At 33.5% G+C, this 19,587-nt stretch overlaps 1 protein-coding gene across 4 annotated transcripts in view; it reads left to right on the plus strand.

Annotated features, from left to right (window-relative positions):
• The window catches only part of MAGI2 (membrane associated guanylate kinase, WW and PDZ domain containing 2), a 1,330,546-nt gene that overhangs the window by 628,191 nt on the left and 682,768 nt on the right, over window positions 1-19,587 (plus strand). The gene's annotated exons all lie outside the window — the stretch shown is intronic.

The following is a 19,587-nucleotide window of genomic DNA, read 5'->3' on the forward strand; positions in this document are numbered from 1 at the left end:
ATTAACAATTTTCTTATTGATTATGATTACCGATTCTAAGCCTCATTCATTAACTCTTCAGTGTACAGGTGTTAGGAGCAGAATATTGAACGAGACACAAGTTACCAAATCCTCTGCAGAGAAAGTTTGTTTGTGTCAAGGTCAGCTGTATTTTAAGTACTACGTAGGAAACACATACTTTGACTGCTGTGATGTGTGGAGGATGTGTCACATAAGTTTCCAGAAGCTGTTGCATAGAACAGGGAGAGTGGAGAACTAACTGGGAACTGAAAGCTTGCTTCGTCTGGAGGGGCCAGAGATTTAGCCCTCTCCTCTCACTTTTCATCAATGGATGTTTTCACTAGTACTATGGGGAGTACACAAGCTTTGCAATCAAACCGGTGAGGTTCAAATGTAGCTCCTGCTCTCAGCCGCCATGAGAAGTTTGGAACAATCTTTACTTGAGCTTCATTTTACTTATATGTAAAATGGAGCTGAAATAACAAATTATTAGAGCTGTTATGCAGCATTCATGAGAAGAAAAAGAGCATCGGTAAAAGTCTGGAGTCAGCGAGTCTGGGTTTTAATCTTGGCTCAACTGCTTACAAGTTTGTTGATTTTGTGCTGTTTTTCCTCCTGGGTAAAATGCAGACAATGTAAGTAACTTGCTCCTGAGTTGTAGTGATGATTAAATATGTTAATGTATCTTAAGTACCACAGTGGCCCTGGTACATGGTAAGCTATATTAGCTCTAATTATCAGTATGAAAAGTGGGAAAATACTTAACTCATTTTAAGTTCACAATGAAAGAAAGTTACTACTATTATGGGTGTTTTTACTATTGGTGCCTATCCAGAAGGACTATGATCATATCACTAAATTGTTTTAAAGTTTTAAAACCAGTTCTCTTCTAAGTTTTAAAAAGTACTGGCAAGAGCATTCTCTCCTTGCAGAGTGTGATACTAACACAAAAATTAGTTAAAATAAGAAATTTTGCTCATTAAGCACAAATTCATAATGGAAGAGATTTTCCCCCTTTTACTTCATAGAATTAGACTCATGAAAAATTTCTAGCAGCCATAATTTCCTACAAATCACAATGAACGAAAATGCTAAATTAAAGGGAATATTCTCTATGATAAGTGGGGCCAGTAGGTAATGGAGAGATGAATGCTATGTTGCAATATTTAAACATCTTAATTCATATTCTGCAAGATGAGTCAGCCAGATTAACAAGAGGGTGTGCAAACATCACTAAATATGGACTGTCTGGCAAATGCCAACAAAAACAAGAATTAGCCTGTGAGGTAAGAATAAAAAGAAGACAGAAGATAATACAAATCAAATAGGATTTAAAACAAAGATATCAAACAAGGATGTGACGGCTATTCAAATTTTGGTAGTCACTAATAATATTTTCTCTTTAAAAAATTGGCATGGGAAAAAATTTGACTCATTTGTATAGAAATTTCCTAACAAAGTAAGATATCAGATTTTCTGATGTCTTGAAAACACGTCTTGAGTATTGTTTCTTTCAGTCAGGTTAAAATATATACTTGAAATTACAGTGCTTTAAGGGAAAACAAAAACATTAGGCTTTGACAGGTCTCCCTTCCTTTATGTAAAATTAAATAATTTTCTAATATCCAGGTTAGAGAATGACTATTATCTTTGAATTGACAAAAAGTAAATACAAAATGTAGATAAGTTAGAAAGATAAGTTAATCAAAGAGGAAAGTAAGGGGTCAGAGTTTCAGAGATTTTTCATATAGAAGGAGAAAACAATTGAATAGTGAGAAAATACTCCCAGAAATGATTTATTGGGATGGAACTGTTCAGTGTGGAGATTAAAATGGGAAAGCAGACTTTTTTCTTCTTGTCTTCTAGAAGCTGATGAGTCTTTGAAAGTGGAAATCAAATTGTTAACGTATGCCTAAAGAGTCTTTTGGGGCACGACCATGCCCACATACATTGCCAGAAAGTAGTTATTTATGCATTGGTTCATTCATCACACATGTATCAGTGCTTACTATGTTAACAGGTTTTGTGTAGACACACAAAGATAAATAATACATAGAATTGTCTTCAAGGAAGTTACAGTCTAGTGGGGGAGACAGGCGTGCAAAAATAAACAAAGAATTATGTCTTACAAGTGGAGTAGAAGTACAAGATGTACCATAGGCACAGAACAGGGAATAATGAATGCTTTCTGGGAGTATCAGTGAAGACATCAAAAAGAGGTAATATATGCTTTGAGTCTTGAAGAATGAGGAAAGTTCTTTCTCAGAGGCTCTTCATTTATATTGTAGAATTCATCATATCATTTAGCCAAACCATTTAGCATTTGTGGAGTGCTTCACAGATTACAAATCACGTTCAGATGCTTCAGCACTCGTAAAGCACATTTAAAAAAAAAATAGTAGAACCCCTTTCTGCATGTTGGTTGTAGCTTATCAATTTTATCTTTTTGTTTTTGTTTTTCTTTTTATGGGTACTAGACCCATGTCTTAGACCTATAATGTGTCTCTACAGTGTTCTAATACAGTGAATTTTCTACACCAAAACACAGTGATTTCAAATAACAGCAATCATTATTTCTCATGATCCCGTGGGTCAAGATTTTGAGGGTTTGGCTGGCAGTTCAGACTTGGGGTGGCTTATACAGTTTCAGCCGCATGGTGACTGGAGTAGCTGGGGCTGGCTGGGCATCTTTCTGTCTGCATATGGTCTCAGGGCTGCTCCACCTGGTCTCACCACATGGCCTGGTTTGGGCCTCCTCATAATATAACAGTCTCAGGACAGTCAGGTTACTTACAGGCTGGCTCAGGCCCCTTGCCTGAAAGGTCAAAGATGAATGGCTATTTCTGACCTTACCTTGGAAATCATGCTACATCACATGAGTCACAATCTATTGGTTATAAACAAACTCCAAACTGAAAGGGAAGGGAATTAGATTTAGCCTCTTGATGGACTAGAGGCAAGATTCTAGTAGAACATCTGACGTGGGAGATACTATTGTGGCCATCTTTGGAAAACACAGTCTTTAACCAGATCTTCATTCAAGCTTTGAGTAAATAAATTATTCTTCTTCAAGAGAGATGGCATGGAATTTTATCAAAAAATTATCCAGGCCATAGAGAAATTACTGAATTTTGCCTGTTTGTTAAATTGATTTTTAAAAATTCTGTGCCTGACCCTTTCTAATAAAACTAAGATCAAAACATGATAGGACACACAAAAAAATGATAAGACAGATAAGAGGGATTTATTTGGCAATGAGGAAGGATTTTCTGACATAATAGGCCATTGAACCTTGGCGAAGGTTACCACAGGAAACTAAATAATCAATTTCTTCTTAGGTTTTAAAAATTGATGGTAGAGGAATGAGTCTCGCTTGTGTCAATCTGGTCCCAGCTGGAGGAGAGAGATAGATTGGATAACGTTTATAGACCTCTTTCAGTGACATAATTCATCCTTATTCACTAACAAATAAGGCATAGAGAGATTATCTAGGTAGACTTGGAAAGGTCTTTGGTCAGTAAAAGGGCTTGTTTTATTTTATTTATTTACTAATCATTCATTTATTTTGAGCCCTCTGTATCATACTTTCTGTATCAAAGCTTTCTAATTTCTACAAGTATTTTTCTCACCAATGCAGTTACCACAAATTCCCCCACCCACCCTCCGGTCCTAATTACTATCCTTTGATAAGCAATTAACAAAACATAGTCTGCGATAAGGTAAAATTTGTGGTTTTTTGCTTGGCATGGCTGTGAAAATAAATAACAAATTATAGGTAATATTTTTCATGTTTATAAGTGTGTTGGTATCAATATACTGTGTATATATATATATATATATGTATATATATATATATGTATAAAGAGAGAGAGAGAGAGAGAGAGAGAGAGAGAACTTATATGGTGCCAACTTTTTGCTTTACCTGCATTATTTGATTTAATTGTAAACAACCCAAGTGCTCAATTAGCATTCCTCTTGTAGAGATGATAAAAGTGAGGTACACAGAAGTTAAATAACTTTTCTGAGGTGAAAAACCAAAGCTGAGATTTGAACCCATTTCTGCTAACACTGGAGCCTTACTAATTAGCCCTTTCACTGCATTAATTGATTTCAAGTTTGTTCTCCAAAATGTGTCAAAAATCCACAAAAAGTAATTACAGTATTTATATTTGTAAGTAAATACAGTTAAGGTGCTACATCTTATTAAAATAAATTACTACTTTCCTATTTCCAAATTCCAAAAATTTTTCTAAAAATTTACTATTGTTATTCATTCTTGAAAAACACAAAAATATAGGATAATGTACATCTGCTTTCGTATTCTTCCTTTCTAGAACACTGACAAGACTTTTTATAGTTTGAGCTCGTAGGGTAAAGTCAAACGCTGCAGTCAGCAGCATGGAAATATCATTTGACTATAGTCGAATGTTGCAGCAAAAGTGTTTTAATTAACAAGGTTCTATACTGTTTATTATTGAATGGCAATGCAATGAGTACTCATTATCTTCTCTTATAAATTTAGACTGTATTTGCAAATGAAACCACAATCTAGAATTTGTAAATCAGAGTCACTCAATGTCGTTAAATTTTAGCTCAGGAGCTCTTTCATCCAGCCTGCAAGGCTTTTTATAATCTGGCCTCTATCTTGATTTTTTTTTTTTAACTTTAACTTATTTTTTTCCTATTTCTCAAAAAGAGGCCTTTTTTCTAGCTGAAATGGGCGATTCCTAGACCTTTGTGAAAAACTGTTTCTTTTACCCGAAATTGCAAACCTACTCCCACCAAATTCTTTCTTTCAATCCATTCAAAAGTTGCCTTTTCCATGAAGCCTCTTGGATCACCCAACAAGAAGAAATTTCACCCGAATTCCAATAACTCTTACTTTCTCTATGACTTATGAGAAATTTGTCACATTATAATTACTATTTATATGTATAGAATCCCCTTCAATCAAATAATAAGTTCTTCAATGGCAATGGCTACATTCATTGGCTTTTTCTATCTTCAAATCTTAGCCCAATATGTCACAAATGGTATTTTTTCAATGTTTGTTAAGTAGCCCAACTTCTTGTTAACTAACACCTGTCTGAATTGAGTAATATTATTGCCTTAATTTCAATTTCTAAGATGTGTTCTTGAGAATAACATTTAATCTCCTCCGGGTTCAAATATTATTGTAATAATTATGATATAGTTTTATGACATAAATGTATGAAACAATTATGATAAACTTCTGGAAGGTCTTCCTCTACTTTCTTTCACTATATCTTTTCTTCATTGTACTTTTTAATAACTTTAGGATGTTCACTTAATCAGATAGTCAACTTAATTAAGTACAGTTCGTTTCACCATCGAGCAAAAAGAATCTAGTTCGATTTACTTAATTGATGGCTGTCAATGATGCCAAAATTCTGAGTCAAATTTCTGAACATAATTCTTTAGAAGCCAGCTGGTTTTGCTCTTTTCGAAGGCCACAGATTACACACCTAAAACCAGTCAGTGCCCTCACATACGTGTACTGTTATTTATATGAGGCAACCAGGAAGAATAAAGGGTCTGTACTGATTCATAAGTACCATCATTTTTGTATATGATGGAAGATAATAACTATGATTAGAGATTTTGAATGTTAGTTCCAGAATTTAAAAACTGCTTCAGAATGTATACACCATCACTCTTACTATTTAGAAAACAAGATTAAAATATCATCCATTTATTGATATCCTACTTTGTTCCAAAGAACATTTTAGGAAATTTATTAGGATATCAAGATATATATAGTAACAAGATAACACAAATTATAATTAAATGGTAAAGATAAAGTCAGGTAATAACAACGACAAAAGATAATAAAATATACCACAGAAAAAGCTTGTAACTGAGATAGATGTTTTATGTTGTTATAATATACTTTTACCAAGAGTGGGCTGCATGTTCCATTCTAATTACCAACATAACGAGGGAAATGTGTTCAAGTTTATAGTTAGTTTTACTGATTTGTAGTGCCTGGTACATAAAAACAAAGCAGTTGTAGAGAAGGTATGCACCTACCTATGTCACTAAGAAATTTCTTTCATGGATCTTCCAAGAGAGAACACTGTTTAAGTCCTAGGAATGACTCTTAGGTAATAATTATGAACCTATACAAGATGCTTTCAATGATAAAACTATAAAGAATATAGTTCACATGTTGTACGACAGATTTAGGGATTTTGCTTTTTGTGAAATAATATGCCAGTGTTTCTTGCATAGGTGATATGTGACGTCTGTTGATCTGTCTCATTTCACAGCTCTATCCTTCCCTGGGAATCCAGAAAAAGTTTCTCATTTCTGTGGTGATACCACATCTATCGCCACATACACCTGACTCCATCATTGACTTTACAGTGATGTTTAAAACATTCCCCACTTTGCCTCTATCTTTGTTTCTAAGTTTATATCCTGCTGCTGTCTACCTACCCCAACCCCAACCACCATGCATCCCTATGTTAAGTTCAATGTTTTTCAGTCAGGGATTTAGGGACTGGAGAGTTGGCTATAGGAAAGTCCCTCCTCAACTGAAACACAGAAGCTCTAGTTCTTTCTGTGTATTGATTATGGTTTCATATAGAATTTCATTGAGGGAAAAAGCATTCACTTGTGTTTAAAAAATTAATACTTGAAAAAAAAATCAATGCTCTCTGAGGTCCCTTTGAGGTCTAGATATTGATTAACTAGATCAGCTAAGCGGAATATCTCTTCATACATTGTCCAAATTAATTTTCTAGATCCTGGATTTTCTACGTTTGTGTTATCTAAATTTCTTCTGTTTTTATCTGTAAGTAGTCTAATGCACATGCAATAGATTTTTTAATGAGTTACTTATTTTTCTTTTGTATTTTTATATAGCTTCTAATTTCCTATTTATCCACATTTGCTATATCATCATATTATTTTTCTCTCTCCTTTCCTATTGTTTTTCTTTCTCTCCCTGCAAAAAATACATAATCTTTCATCTAAGGGCCAATGATTTTTAAGCCATGTGAAACATCTCTCAATAACACATTTCACTCATCCATTTTATTCTCAAGATTTAAATTACTGGTCAAATAAATATTAAAGGTCTAGTATATATTCTGATGAAGATAAAGACAACTTTCTACTTGAACTATTCTTTTTCCATCATGAACATCCTTTTTAGAATTCACTGGGTATGAAGCTTGACCAATTTTTTCTGTAAATTCATCACATCCTTTAATCATACCAATATCATAAAAAGAACCCTTTGAAATTTGATGTCAGCTGGCAGTTTTATTGAGACAGAAAGACTAATGATTTGTTAGCAAATTAGGCTAATATGCTTGGTGATAGGAAAGTGGGCATAAGTGATTTATTTCACAAGTTAGATGTTTTTACCTAAAAAGATAAATTGTCCTGTCAGAAGTTTACATAAAATTAAGACTAACTGCATATCTCTTACCAGGAGAAAAAAAAAACTTAAGATATTGCATCAAATAATGGAAAAGCAAATTTGAAGGATATGGTATTCATAATTTAATTGAACAAATTCTTAAAGCATGATTAAGTTTTGCTCCAATACTACATTCTCAGTCTTTTGAAAAAATCCTGTGCTCCCTTAAGTAGTACATGTCAGGTAAATAGGGAAAATTGCTTCAGGTCTCTATGACTTAAATAATATTAATAAATGTCATTTTAAATTATTTTAAATATGAGTCATGCATATATTTTATGGTTTATAAGTATTTGAAATATATTTGAAATACCATTAGAGCCTTATGGTACCCAAAGTTTTTCTTGTGGTATATTTAGAAAACCATGCCTCTGTTTTATTGAAATGTCAAGCTCTGTAGTATATCTGTAATGAAATGCATTACAGTCAAGTGGGAAAACCATGGGCTTTGGGTCAGACTAAGCAGGGGTTTAATACATTGTCTATTACCACTAAGATAGCAGTTCTCAGAAGCTTTGGTCTCAGGACTCATTTACACTATTAAAAATTATTGAGGACCATAAAGGGGATTTTAAAAATGTGACGTATCTATCAATACTTATTTGTTGAAATTAAAACTGAAATATTTAGTATTTAGTATATAAATATGTAATATTTAGAAATATTTACTAATTCATTAAAATATAAAAACTCATTACTTTTTAACATAAACACAAAATTTTAATGAAAAAATATCTATAGTTTCCCAAACAAAAATTATATAAAGAATATATTGTTTTACATTTTTGCAAATCTCTTTATTGTCTGACTTAATAGAAGATGCTTGGATTCTCTTACCTGTTTCTGTATTCAATCTATTGTGATACAATGTTGAAATATAGGAAGAAAATCTGTTCTGATACAGATATGCAGTTGGTAAAGGAAGAAGCATTTTAATGCCTTTTTAGATAATTGTCAATATTCTTCAATGAAGCTACACCAAACCTTGCTAAACCATAGTTTCTTAAAGTTTAGTTGCCATGCAGAATTGGAAACTATGTCAATGAACTTTTTGTACTTAGTTGAATTTAATTCCGTTGGTGTAAGTTGCACTTTCAATGCATCTTTTATACGTGCATGAGTTTGTAACATCATGCACTACTCATTGTTTCACTGAATGATTCAGATCTTTCTTTAAAGATTTTTTTTTTTTTTTAATTGGGAAAGGGGAACAGGACTTTATTGGAGAACAGTGTGTACTCCTGGGACTTTTTTCCAAATCAAGTTGTTGTCCTTTCAATCTTAGTTGTGGAGGGTGCTGTTCAGCTTCAAGTTGTTGTTCATTCAGTCTTAGTTGTGGAGGGTGCAGCTCAGCTCCAGGTCCAGTTCCCGTTGTTAGTTGCAGGGGGCACAGCACAGCCCACCATCCCTTGCGGGAGTAGAGGAGTCGAATTGGCCACCTCGTGGTTGAGAGTCCACGCTCCAACCAACTGAGCCATCTGGCACTGGCCCATGTGGGAATCGAACCTGCAGCCTTCGGCATTAAGAGCATGGAGCTCCAACTGCCTGAGCCACCGCGCCGGCCCAATTTTCAGATCTTTCAAATGTTGACACTTTTCATTATAAAAGTCACATCATTAATTTCACCACCAATCTCATCAGACAAGAATTTATGTATTGAGAACTTGTCAAATTGACAGTGGTTAATAGAAGCTTCCTAAAATTCTAATTTAGCTCAAAAGCTCCAATTTTGTCATTGGCAACAATCTCTGTCAGTTGTTTCCTTTCAAGTGATGGGTTTACTTTTTTTATGTTTGAGAAATTACTGCCAAATTCCCAAGTCTGAGTAATGTGGCTAGTTCAGCTTGTACTTCAAACAATTGCACAGATGCTTTTCTTTGAGACAACCGTCATACTTTGGTTTGAGACAGAAGGGAGTTATGTGCATTTCCCATTATGTTACACAGAATGTTGAAAAGATGTTTATTCAAGAAGTGTGGGATCAAATATACGTTGATGGAAGGAGAACTGACTCTGGGTGGTGAAAACACCATGGGATTTATAGATGATGTAATACAGAATTGTACACCTGAAATCTATGTAATTTTACTAACAATTGTCACCCCAATAAATTTTAAAAAAAGAAAAAAGAAAATTCACATGATGATTTCAGTAGATGTAGAAAAAGCAATTGACAAAATCCAACACTCATTCATAATAAAAATTCTCAGTAAACTAGGAATAAAGGAGAACTTCCTCAACTTGATAAATAATATCTATTAAAAACAACCCTACAGTTAACATTATACTCAATGGTGAGAAACGTTAAGATCAGAAACAAGACAAGGGTGTTCACTCCCACCACGCCTCTTCAACGTCATACTGGAAGTACTAGTTAATGCAGTAAGACAAGATAAGAAAAGGTATACAAATTGGGAAGGGAAAAATAAAACTCTTTTTTTGCATAATCATCTATGTAGAAAATCCAAAATAAAAATAAAAATAAATAACTCCTGAAAAAAAAAAGAATTGTGATGTACAAATATTTACCATTTACTCAAGGACATTCTTAAAAGACTACATTTTCACATTCCCTTACCCCACCCTGAATCCCCGCTGGTGAAGAATACAATGACTATTAGTACAGTTTGATGCCACTGTATTGATTTGTGATAAGATAGCAGCAGTTATATCCATTGCTTTTGAACTAGAATTCAAATGTCAACATATCGAAAAAGGGAAATAATGTATTAGTATTTCTGTGTGAAAATTATTTTGGTGTCATAGACTCCCTGACAAGTTCTTGGGGATAACCCAGGGGTCTGTGGACCATACATTGAGAACTGCTATACCAGGGCTTATAACCTCTCAGAGATAATTTCCTCACTAGTAAAAAGGAGGATAATGTATGCATTGCAGATTATTTTGACATTTAAATTTGATAATATGAGGTTTTTAAAAATGTAAGTTTCTGTTCCCTCTTTTCTCTAATATAAATCTCTGTTTAGGCATAGCCTCTTTAATGTTAGGTATTCTGAATTTTGGAATAAGTATCTAATCAATTGAAAAATATATCTCCAAGATTCTTTTACAGAAAAACAAAATTATTCTTAGGTATTCATTGGAAAACTGATATATTTTCTCACTCTCAAAGAATTTCATGGAGTTTATTCAGAGACTATCGATTTAGCTTATATGCGATACTTTTTAGATATTAGTACATTTGGTATTCTTTGAGTGTATGGGATGCTATATCATCGTATAATCCTATGTCTCTTTGTTCGGAATCAAGAGACTGTATCATTAATGTTTTACATATCCATTGTATCCAATAGATCTTGAATACTTTGACCCAAGATTATATTAAAAAAATATCTTTGCTGTACAGAACACATGCTCAATAAAGACCATTATATTTAGAAAGACTCTATCTTCTCCCTGCTACCTCACACACATCTGTTCCACTTTCTCTGGCAATTTATTGACTATGTACACTAGAAATAAAATATCTAATATTAAGCTCAGTGAAATGGTATTTTAAAAAAGGCTACTTCCTTCATTCATTTTAGAAAATCAAATTTAAAATGTATAAAGAAAAGAAATCAGAGTTCATCTAAATATGTCTAGATTTACTTAGAAATTAACCCAACACATAAAGGCAATCATCAGTGACCACATATTTTACAAAGATTTATACTATGAAAGTGTGAGTCATCCAAACTTGTAGTCCTCTCTGTTGGATAATTCTGAAACATTATTTGTAAGATGGAACTAAGAAAATGAATGCATTCTAAGAAGTTGCCTAATGATTGAATGGTTTTACAGAGTGTTAACATGGCAAGTATTGTATGGAATATTTTAAAAGACAACTTGGACCAACACAGCAAAAAACAGGAAGGTAATTTAGAGCTTGTTGAATATTTTGCATAAAGAAAATAAAATGGTAGGGTATTTTAAGTTTAGTTTTTTCTGTATCATGGTTCAGTTAGTTGTTGTTGCTATTGTTTCCTCAAAAAAAGGCATAAAACTTCAGGGTCTCTCGGCAGACACTCAGTTTTACTGAAGTCCTTTATCAAGATTGTACATAGGTGATGCCATCAAATAATGTAGTGGCTTGACTTTTTCTAACAAAGGGAAAACAATGAAATATAAGTTATTTTGTGTACATTATAATGTAATTTTACCACATATAAAATATCAGTTAAAAAATCATAGAACTGCTGGACAATTTACACGTAGATCAAAGGATAAGAATTTCTTTGTCAATCATTTTGAAACAAGCAATGGAAGTTTAGGACATTTTATGTATTACAGATTTGTATATATGTTTTACAAAGAACCGTTTAAAAAAATTACCATCTACTTTTGAAGACAGGGAAACTAGAAGCAGAGAAATTATATATCAGATTTCGCTGTGTAACAAATACAAAACCTCTGTGGCTTACAACAAAGACCATTTATTTCTCACACATGTGCAGGGTTCAGCTGAACTAGTCTGGGCTTGTTTTAGGGGTTCTGTGGGTTGGTATATGCTGGGAGACTCATGGAGTTACAGGTTGACCACGGGCTCTTTTCTACACTGGATTTGACTGGCATACCTTAGCAGAGGCAGCTTTGTACTACATGTTTCTCATCCTTTTCTTAGGACCCACAGTCTAATCTGAGAATGTCCTTCTCATGGCAATGGCAAAAGTGCAAGAAGGAAAATGGAAACACGCAAGGCTTCTTGACACTAGGTTTGCAACTGTCACACTTCACATTCATTCTGTTGTCCATAGCAAGTTACATAGGGTGGTCAAATGTATTTCACCCCTACAGGAAGAACTCAAAATTCTCTTCACCAAGAGAATAAATACAGAGATGTTGAAAAGTGGAGGCCATACATTATTTTGCCTTATTCCTACAAATAGTGACTAGCTAAGGTGGGTCAAGAACATAGGCCGTTTTAGGCAACTGCTGTATTCCTGGTTCCTTAGACAAGTTTTTGATTTCCTTCTAACTTGGTCCATTCTGAGGTTTTCCTGGTGATATGTGAATGTGTGCATTTCCATTCTAGTTTCTACCTATTGTAAGGATAAATGGAAATAGATTCAAATAATGGTACCAACTTCCATTTACTTTGGTGCAGCTGCAATGATCACATGCTGGTTTATTTGATACTGTATGGAGGGATCATAGTCTGTCAAACATATTTTGTTGGCTTTATCTTATTGCTTCTGATTACTCTGTCCAAATTCTCATTCATAAGCAATAGATGGTATCATCTATTGTAGTTCTTAGATGATATGAAGAAAATAGGCCTAATCCATTTATGTTGTTATGTTTACAATTTATTGTGCATTTTACATTTACTGAGACAGTATATGAATTTAGAATACAAACGCTATTGTTCTTTGCTATTTTATTGCTTATCAGTCAATTACCATTTTAGGATGCATGACTGGGACAGTTGAAACATTGTATTAAATAAAATATGTCATTTCCTCATGTTTTAAGGATGTTCCTCTGTACCTGCACTTCAGTAGAGTGAAGAGACAACTTTTCTTATTTAGTGGTGAGAAATTGGCTTTCTATGTAGATATATATACTTATAGTCTACTGCTAAAAGAAATGACAAGTGATCTCTGTCTTAATGGTGTTTTGACATTATAATATAAATATTTTGTCTTCTGATCTCCTAAAAATAAGCATATCACAATATTATAAGGACAAAATTCTTACTGTAATGAAAAAATTATATAATTTTCTTATGCTACTGCTCTGTGTTTTTATCCCCCTTGGAAAAATGATTAATTTAACTGAATTTGTTGAACAGGAAAGTAACATGAAACTCAGAAAGGTAAATTAGAACTAGAATAATTCTATTACTGCATTTTCACTGTTAATGTGTGTTTAAAAACCTCAAGTAAAGCAATGTGTGTTTGTGTGCTGTGGGCTTGTCTTATGTAACTGACCAAAGTTCCTGAAGGTTTTGGTATGTGGGTTTACTGCGTTTTCTCATCAACCTCATATACACTCTATCTCTTCTTCTACCCCAATTCATTCTTTTGTTTTCAGAATTCATAAAAAAGGCCACTTTAATATCATTTAACATTTCTTTGAACAATCCCATTAGGCTCATCCTAACCACCTCTCCCCACCACTCACACACACGCACACGCACATCCCTTCAAAGATAAATCCAATCCCTAGAATAACACGGTCACGCACCTACTTTGCAAAGCTCATCCGGTTTCAGTCCCCTACAAAACTTCTCTCTGCTTCAGCAGTCTAATTTATGGCAGTCTGATTTGTAAGTATGAAAACATGTTATTATTTATTACCTAAAAGTCATGTAGAAAATTAAAGTCTACAGATAAATCATAAATTCCCCAGATAAAAAAGTAGATACCCATAATTATACTACTCAGCTATAAACACTGTTAAGAATTTGTAGTATTTATTTCATTCCTTCGTTTTTTCAATGCCTTTTCCCCAAATTTTTATTATAAAAAGTTTCAAACACCTTGAAAAGTTGGAAGGATTTTACAGTGAAAATCTATATACTTAGATTCTACCACTAACATTTTACTTTATCACATATCTAAAGCATATTTGCTTTATCACATGTCTAAAACCATCTCTCCTGCATTTATCCGTCAATCCACCTTATTTTTGATGCATTTCAAACTATATTGCAGATTTTAGAACCCATAATTGCAGAGCTGTTATTGGTTAATTGGAAGTTTTAGGTGAGATGAGGAGACCCATCAGAAAAGGGACCGGTCTGACTGATGCCTTAGGCTTTCCTCGATAGCACTAATGTTTCCCTAAATACAGCTAAGGTGTCAGACTACATGTCCTAATTTTTAATTTGGAAATCAGTCCCCATAGGACATATCTGGGGCTCAGAGTTTTCAAAAGCCAGGTGATGGAATGTAGGCCATTCTCTCTAAGCCAGTCTGAATCCTAGAGAAATAACCAGAAGCCTCTTTTCCCATTGATCCACCTACCCTTAGGTGATGACAATGTAAGTGACAGTAAGAATAAGATGATTGTGGTGCTCTTGCTACCAGATAAGCACAGAACACTTTCAAGATTTTTTTGCCTGTTTGTTTTATAGCTTGCCTTTTATTTTTCACTTCAGCAATATCAATATCTATTGTTGCTTCACCTTTTCACTTCAAGCAAGTGCTCTTGACCTGGAGGGTGTGGATTAGCTTCTAGAGATCTGTGAATCCCCTGAAATTTTATGAGAAACTGTGTGTGAATATGGGTATGGGGGAGGATGTGTATGGTTTTTACAGCTCCTAAAGGGTAGCTGACCCAAAATACTGGGAGAACAACTTGCTTAAATCCGTAACCACATAACATGTAGTATTTGGTATACAGAGGATCAAATAAAATAGAGCCAGTATTTAGACGTACACTATGGTCTCCTTGACATTTTTCAAGGAGCAAAAATTGGAAGCTGGTAATAATAAGGAATTATAATAAGGGCATAAGATCTGTGCATTTGATTATTTCTGGAGTGTATTCTTTATGAAAGCTAGAAAATGTATGACCTCCAGAGTCTTTGTTAATGCTAGCTTAATAGAAAGTACTTTCACGAAAATATTATTTCAGTGGGATCCTCTTACTCCTTCCAGCAACTAGTATATATTAGGAATTTGGGGATTATAATGTTGTTCGGTCACCACTCAATTTTGTGCCACCATTTCATTCCTTCCTTCCAATGTCTGGTAATGAATGTAACCCTTTATTTGTTTTCCCTGCTTGCTTTCCCATTCAAAATTATTCTCAGGCTGCATTCCAGAGTAAAGAAACCAAACAGAGATAAGCTTTTGATGATCAACAGAGTAGACACAGATGGTGTAGGATATAGCAGTAGTTTTCAAAAGCAATTTATATAATTCTCATTCTTTTACTGTTTCTAATGTCATGTTTACCTGAACTAATTCTTCCTCTTATTATACGTTCTCTATAAATATACTCTTATTTTATTTGTAAGTACTCAAAAAATAGGCCACATAAAAAGATTACAACTGTACTTCTTATTCACTAAACGGAAGTAATTTGTTATGAATTGGGAGGTTGAGTTTAAAAAGAAGATGGATTGTAGAGCATCATAAAGAGCTTTTTAAGAAAGAATTTTTCTTACAGAGGAAAATTGACTGATTTATGAAAATTTAAGGAGATATTTATTAAACAGAAAGCTATTTTGCTGAGATGAAGCTGAGGTGTAAGTAAAGATTCTGAGGTTGTTAGCAGTAGGGATGTATAAAGCCTTGCCTATTTAAAGGCTTCAGTAGAACTCCTCTTCCTAGTATTTAGACAGGGAGGAAGTCAAACAGAAAGTTAAGAAACTTAAGATCTTGTTATCATATTTACGCATCCTTTGCTTATTACTTCTGCATCTCAACAGTATTTAGTGTATATTTATATTTGTCTGTTTTAGTACAGAGACCTCTACATAAAAACTATATGGCACTATATAGTTATGTTCGTTTTAATGTATGGATTTAAAAATTGACTCTACTGTGGAATATATGTGGTCACATTCATGTCACCATTTGTTACCGAGTTTAGCATCTTGACTATCTCAATGATTTCTAAAATTCAACCTATTAAAAGTTTATTTTTTCAATTGTATAGCACTAAAAATAGAAGTAGTTAGAAACGTGTCATCAATGAATAATCAATACAGATGTCTTTCTGTAAAACCTCTTGATTGATTGTGATTCCAATTATGACTCTTTAAAAATTTTATTTACTTATTTTTTATTTGTTTGTTTGTTTATGTTTAGTATTAATGGCTAAGAAGAAAGGTACTCAGGGCCCATTCAACACTACAGAATTGTGGAATTCGTTCCTGTTGAACACTTTGACTAGGAAAGCATTATTAACTTATTTTGAGTCATTGGAGGAAATCAAAACAGGGAGTAATCTATTTATCGTGGTTCATGTTACACAAGATGGTTCCTATGGAGATAAAAATCTTAGCTCTACATTAAAAAATTATTTTGAGTGCACAGAATACTTTTCTAAAATAAGAAGTTATGAATATCCCTAATCAGATAATTTTAAATTATTTTGAATAACAAACATTTTTAAACCCTAAACTTCTATGCTTGCTTTCTAATTTGAATTGGGTTTAATTTCTTTAAAAGATAATAGTGCAATAATCAAATGAAATGGTGGAATACCTGTCTGGCTGAGTTTCCCCCGGAAGGCTTCACAGGGTGGCATTACCTTAATGAGTTTACCATGGGCCCAAATCTGTTTCTCCACCTCAAAAGTTCTAAGTGTTATTTTTGTCAGTTTGCCCATTCTAGATTGATTTTGTGACATATAAATTAAACTGTTTATTAATTTCCCCCAGATAGGTCATTATATTATAGATCAGAATTTTTAGTTTGAAGAACAGCTCATTCTCCTATAAAATATCTACACAGAAATCCAGTTATAGTCAGATTGTGAGTAGGTCAACATTTGTTCAGATCAAGAGGCCTCCTGTAACTCAAATACTTACCGGCCTCAGACAAAGATAGTTGAAACCTCTGTCTAGAATTCTCTCTGGAAAGAAATCCCTGCGAGATAGAAGCTCTTTGAGAGTGGGGGTGTTGTAGATCTTGGTTACTGCTGGATCCTCAGCACCTAGTATGGCATCTAGAATACATTAGGCATTCAAAAAATATCATTAAGCGAATAAGTGAATGAATGAATGGGACTGTAATATTCTCAGTCTGTTGGCCAAGATGCCTTCTCTCTTAATGCTTGAGTGGGCTATACAAACATGTTCTTTTGAAATTCTTTTAAAGCTAACCCAACTCCTTCCTGATTGAAATTTTGCTTCATCAGATAGATGAATATCTTCTGTTTGATATTGCTGCTGCTTAAAAACCAATCTAACCCTTTGAGGAAATTTGCTCAGCCCCAAATCTGTTATGTTATATGTCAGTTTTTTAATTTTTCTTAACTTCTCAAATTCTTGGAAATAATTCAAATTTTCTTCCTTTGCTTAACTTGTAGCCCAATGGTTTGGACATTGGCATTAGACCAGTCTGACTTTGAATTTAGACTTCCGGTTTGTGAATCATATGATCTTGAATAAGCTACTTCACCTCTTCGAGCTTCATTTTACTCATCTATAAAATATGATAACATAGTTATTGTACAAGTTAAACAGGAAAGAGTTACAGAGTATCTAACACACTGTAAAGACTTAAATCATGCATCAACATCATTATAGATACAGGTAACCCCCGTATAACACGGTTGTTAGGTTCCTTAAAAATGCCGTGTTATGCGAATCTGTGTTGTACAAAACAAAGAACTAGTACATAAAAGGGGGTTAGGTTCCAAAAATAAAAAATAAATACTATTACATTTTTATAATTAAGAAAAATATCTTTATTAAAGCAATTTTTCCCCAAAGTGTAACATATTAATATGTATTAAATAATGTTTTCGTTGTCATCACTACTAAGCACCATTAACCGAGGGCGTTTTCTTTTTGACAAGTTATCTTCATCCTCTGAACTTAATGCTCCACGAACAAAATGGATTTAAAATTCTAATAAATTTTAAAATTATGCAGTCAAATCTGATATGACATCCATGCTCGAATGAAAAATTTCAAATGAGATATCTTTTACTCTTAAAAGCTTTTATTACATTCTGTGTTGTTCGGGTATTTCCCTAATTTCGATTGTGATATTTTTTGCTCTTAAAAGCTCTTCTTACACTCCGTGTTATTCGGGGATTTCTCTAATTCTCAAACCGTGTAGGAGTGAAACCATGTTCTAGGATGCCATGTTGTTCAAAGGTTTTCCCCAATTCCTGAATCGTGTTATAGAAGTGCTGTGTTATATGAGGGTTACCTGTACTGTGTAATACCATTACAAGTGACTGATATTGATATAGATACAAAACTCTACATCTGTAATAGCCTCTCATTCTGTACTCCTTTTCGGTAAGGCTTCAGGAAGTCTATGAACTAGTTGTACACTGGGAAATGCAATGACAGAGAAAGAAAAAGGTGAATTTCCTTCATACAGGAAAGAGGATCAGAGGAACATGGACAAACAATATCAGTATCTTCAATTCAAACTGCAGTGGCTCCAGGCAGATTGTTTGATGGATCTATCTCAGCCATGTGAACAGAAATTGAGTTCCACAGGGACTCAGTATCTTGTTTTTATTGGTAGTTTGGTGGATACTCAAAAAAAAAAAAAAAATCCTTTTAAATGAAATGATGAATACCCATGGGCAAATTTTTTAAATGAGGCTGTTTATTAATATTCTGTAATCTTAAAAAAAATTAATTTTAACGTAAGACTTACTTTGTATTTAATATTTAAATTGTTTAATTCATCAACTGCTGTTTCCAGAAACTTGCAAAATTAATTTAACATCCTCAATACAGAGTATTATTCTCAAGTGATCTATACTTACAAACACAATTTTTGAGATTGAGTTCAGAAACAAAGTAAGATCACACCTAATTATTAGGTAACTTTATTTAGCTGTCACCTTGGTAGGCTTTTGCTAACTATCCTATCTAAAAATAGCATCACCCCATCATTATCACAATCCCTGCCTATATGTATACCACTTTGTTTTTCTTAGCACTTATCACAACCTGTTATTATAATATTTTATGCATTTTCACTCTCGGCCATTAGACAGTAAGCTTCTTGTGGCTAGGGACTTCGTTTTGTTCTCAGGTGTAACTCCAGAGCATAGAATAGTGGCTGGTCCATGTTAAGCTCTCAATAAATACATGTAAAATAAGCGAATCAATGGACTCAAAGGTAACAGACGCATAGGCTCTATTGAAAACAAATAAATCCACTGAATATCACTGTTTGACAGCAAGTGTGCTTTAATCTTTTGTCAAGTTTGTACTTTGTAGCATTTGACCAAGTATTAGCATTCCTATTTAAAGTCAAAAGCAAAACCTTACAATGTCATTTATATTATGATTTTCATATATTCTATATATACTTTAATTAAATTTTAAAATAAGAAGCCAGCTTTTAAAAAACTTCACGGACTATGATTTGTGCAGTTCTATCAATGAAAATTCTTTATTAATAAACAACCACACAGTTTACCTGACAGATCTCATAGTCACAGCCAACTGTAATGAATAGGATCATATTACATTCCATGGT

The sequence above is a fragment of the Rhinolophus hipposideros genome (assembly GCF_964194185.1).
Source record: "Rhinolophus hipposideros genome assembly, chromosome: 18".
Lineage (NCBI taxonomy): Eukaryota > Metazoa > Chordata > Mammalia > Chiroptera > Rhinolophidae > Rhinolophus > Rhinolophus hipposideros.